The 4484-nt window shown below is 34.9% G+C and overlaps 1 pseudogene; it reads left to right on the top strand.

Moving 5' to 3' along the window:
* Positions 1-307: 307 nt before the first annotated feature.
* On the top strand, positions 308-734 carry LOC113925385 (annotated as a pseudogene).
* Positions 735-4484: the final 3750 nt, after the last annotated feature.

Raw genomic sequence — 4484 nt, 5'->3', positions numbered from 1 at the left:
ATGCAAAATACATAAATACATAAATAAGTAGTACCTGGGTAAAAAAAATAACACAGTAAAATGTGGCCATTTTCAAAAGAAAAGACTCTCAATAAATGCGAGCCCTGAGACTGCATAGATCTTGGAACCCAGACAGAGACTTGAGGTACTGTTTTAACTGTGCTCCATAATATAAATGAAAATTCTCTTGAAATGAATTTTTAAAATGGGAGGTCTAAGCAGGGAAAGAAATCAAAAGGAATAATATTGAAAGTTGGGGTGAAAGCTCTTCCCTCTTGCGGCCATCACTGAAGCACCAGTGGCCAAAATGAAGTTCAATCCCTTTGTGACTTCTGACCAGAGCCAGAACCGAAAACGGCATTTCAGTGCACCTTTCCACATTCACAGGAATATCATGTCTTCCCCTCTTTCCAAAGAGCTGAGACAGAAGTACAATGTTTGATCTGTGCCCATCCAAAAGGATGATGAAGTGCAGGTTGTGTAGAGGACACTACAAAGGTCAGCAGGTTGGCAAAGTCATCCAGGTTTACAGGAAGAAGGCAAACGGCACAACCATGCATGTGGGCATTCACTCTAGCAAGGTGGTTATCACTAGACTAAAACTGGACAAAGACTACAAAAACATCCTTGAACGTAAAGCCAAATCTTGCCAGGTAGAAAAGGAAAAGGGCATATATAAGGAAGAAACAATAAGAAGATGCAGTAGTAAAGTAAACTTATATGCAACAACTTGAAATAAAAACTGTTAAAATGAGAAAAAAAAAGAAAGAAAGTTGAGGTGAAAAACACAATATCAGAAAGAAAAATCATGCTGGATGGTCTCAATGTAAAGATGAAAATGAGAACAGAAAGAGTCAATGAACTAAAAGATGTAGCTCAATATAAAGAGTCCCATCTGAAGAACAGAAGGAAAAAACTGAAAAAGAACAAAGATTCAAGGACATGTGTGACAGTTATCAAAAGGTCTAATAGACATGTAAGTGGAGTTCCAGAAAGAGAAGAAACAGGGGAGAAAAAGAAGTCTTAAAGAAATAATAATAGAAAACTTCCCAATTGTGTGGAAGAAATATAGTTACAGGTCAGCAAATCACAAATAAAATTAACTGAATGAAAACTTGCCAACTCATAATCAAACTGCTAAAAAAACAAAGATAAAGAAAGAAACCTCAAATGCTTCTGGCAAAAAGAGACATATTACAAACATAGAACAATTATTTGAATAACTGAAATTTCTCATCAGAAATCATGGAGTCCAAAAAACAATAAAGCAATACCTTCAAATGCAGAAAGGAAAGAACTACCAACCCAGAATTATATATTCATAAGTATCCTCCAGAGATGAAGACAAAATAAAGATATTTTCAGATGAAGGAAAACTAAGAGACTATCAAAGCATTTCTGAACATCCAGATTTCTCCAAAAAAGTAAAGAAATACTTCAGGTTGAAGGGAAATAACATCAGAGAAAAATCTGGATGTTCAGAAAAGCTTGTAACAAAATCAATTCTTGTAACAAAAATGGTAAATAGCCTGTGAGGTTAAAATTTACATAGATGTAAAAAAAAGTTTACATAGATGAAATAGGTAATAAGATTATAAAGGTCCGTGTGAACATGTTGCAAGTTTCTAGATTCTACCTAAGTACGGATACTAACTCTAAGTAGATTTTGGAAAGTTGGTATGCAAATTGAAATTCCAAATCACAGCTAAAACTATGCATATTAAAAGATATAAGTTAACAAGACGGAAAACAACAAATGTTGGCGAGGGTGTGGAGAAAGGGGAACCCTCTTACACGGTTGGTGGGAATGCAAGCTGGTACAGCCACTCTGGAAAACAGTATGGAGTTTCCTCAAGATGTTAAAAATAGAGCTATTCTACGACCCGGCAGTTGCACTCTAAGTATTTACCCCAAAGATACAGATGTAGTGAAAAGAAGGGGCAGATGCACAGCAATGTCCACAATAGCCAAACTGTGGAAGGAGCTGAGATGTCCTTCAACAGATGAATAGATAAAGATGTGGCTCATTTATACAATGGAATATTACTCAGCCATCAGAAAGGATGAATACCTACCATTTGCATTGACATGGATGGAACTGGAGGGGATTATGCTAAATGAAATAAGTCAAGAAAAGACAATTATCATATGGTTTCACTTATTTGTGGAACATAAGGAATAGTGCAGAGGACCACAGGGGTTGGGAGGGAAAACTAAATGGGAAGAAATCAGAGAGGGAGATAAACCATAAGAGACAAACCATGAGAGACTCTGGACTCCAGGAAACAAACTGAGGGTTACAGAAGGGGTGGGGGGTGGGGTAACTGGGTGATGGGTGTGAAGGAGGGCACATGTAGTGATGAGCACTGGGTGTATTAAACAACTAATGAATCATTGAGCACTACATAAAAAACTAATGATGTACTATAAGTTGGCTAACTGAACATAATAATAAAAAAATAAAAATTAAAAATAAATAAAAATTTTTAAAAAATAACAAAATAATAAAAAAGATATAGGTTAAAAAATAAGAGCCAAGTGGCAAATTAAACTGAACTAAAGGAAAAACATTTTAAATAATACAAAATATAGCAAGAAGGGCGGGGGATAAAGGAACAAAAAACAATGAAGATAGAATACAAATAACTTGATAGATGTAAATCCAAACATCTCATTAATTACATTAAATTTTAATGGTCAAAATACTTGAATTAAAAGGCAAATGTTGACAGAGTATATCAATAGGAAGGCACTATTGTATGCTTCCAACAAGTGTTTAAATATAAAATATAAAATATAAAAATACAAAGAATGTGAAAGTGAAAAATACAAAGAAATGGATCAAGGATGTCAGTTTCATGGTGGCAAAAGATACCTCTTTTTTCCCCTCATCAGCAGCAAAAATTTGGCATCCATCCACAGACAAAGTGCCTTTGAAGGAATTGTGGGATTCACTGCCACATACCAAGGGACCCGGAAGAAGTCTAACCCACCCATTCACTGGGTAATAGGCAGAGAGACTTTGTATCCATCTATGGACCTTGCAATGGCCCATGAAATGTTTCCAGCTTCTCAAGCACAGTCTGAGAGTCCTTGGAGAACACTGACTTAGACAATCACCCATGGATGAGAGAGCCTTATCAATCAATAATTACTCTAAGTGTAACTGAATTGAATCATCTAATCAAAAGGTATAGAGTGGTTAGAGAGATAAAAATTAAGACAATACCATATGCTGTCTAACAAGAAACTCCAGCTATAAGGACAAACGTTGACTCAAAGTGAAAAAAATGGAAAAAGATATCCCATGCAAGTGGAAACTAAAGGAGAGTTATACTTATGTCAGACAAAATACAATTTTTGCCAAAACTATAACCAGAGAAAATAAGATCATTATGTAATGCTAAAGGGATAAAAACACCAAAGAGATATAACTATTATAAGCATATATGCAGCCAACATCAATATCTAAAGCAAACATTAACATATATGAAGGGAGACATAGAAAAAACAATAATAGTAGGGACTCCATTATCCCACTTTGAATAGTCATAGACCATCCAGTCAGAAAATCAACAAGAAACTTTGAACTTGAACCATAATTTAGACCAAATGGACTTAAAAGACGTATACAAAACTTTCCACCCAACAGCAGCAGAATACACATTCTTCTCAAATGCATACATAACACTCTTTGGGATAGATCTATGGCAGGTCACATAACAAGTATTTAGCAAATTTAAGAATATTGAAATAATACCAGGTATCTTTTCTGAACACAGTGGTATGACCCTAAAATCAATAAGAGAAAAGCTGTAAAATTCCAAATATGTGAAAATTAAATAACATACTCCTGAACATCTAATGCATCAAAGAAGTAAATAAAAGTGAAATAAAAGTTATCTTGAAACAACTGAAAATGGAAACAAAACAAAACAAAACAAAACAAAAAAAACAGAGAGGTGCCTGGATGGCACAGTCAGTTAAGCATCTGACTCTTGGTTTCAGCTCAGATTGTGATCTCAGGATCATGAGATCAAGCCCCATATCAGGCTCCATGGTCAGCACAGAGTCTGCTTGAGATTCTCTCTCCCTCTCCCTCTGCCCCTGCTGCTCGTGCTCTCTCTCTCTAAAATAAATAAATCTTTAAAAAAATATATAGGATGCTGTAAGCAGTTCTAAGAGAGAATTTTATAGCAACAAATGCCTACATTATGAAAAAAGAAAGACCTCAAATAAACAACCTGATTGTACACCTCAAAGAACTAGAAAAAGAAAAAATAAGCCCCAAAATTAGTAGGAAGAAGGAAATAACAAAGATGAGAGCAAAAATAGAGATAAAAAGCAATGGAAAAGATCAATAAAACTGTCTGTTTTTTGAAAAGATAAACAATATTGACAAAATTTTAGCTAGACTAAGGGGAAAAAAAAGACTCAAATCAGAAATAAAAGAGGAGACAGTACAACTGATACCACAGAAATAC

The sequence above is a fragment of the Zalophus californianus genome, chromosome 2, assembly GCF_009762305.2.
Source record: "Zalophus californianus isolate mZalCal1 chromosome 2, mZalCal1.pri.v2, whole genome shotgun sequence".
NCBI lineage: Eukaryota > Metazoa > Chordata > Mammalia > Carnivora > Otariidae > Zalophus > Zalophus californianus.
Note: the sequence above shows the minus strand (reverse complement) of the source record. Positions and strands in the feature narration are given on the sequence as shown.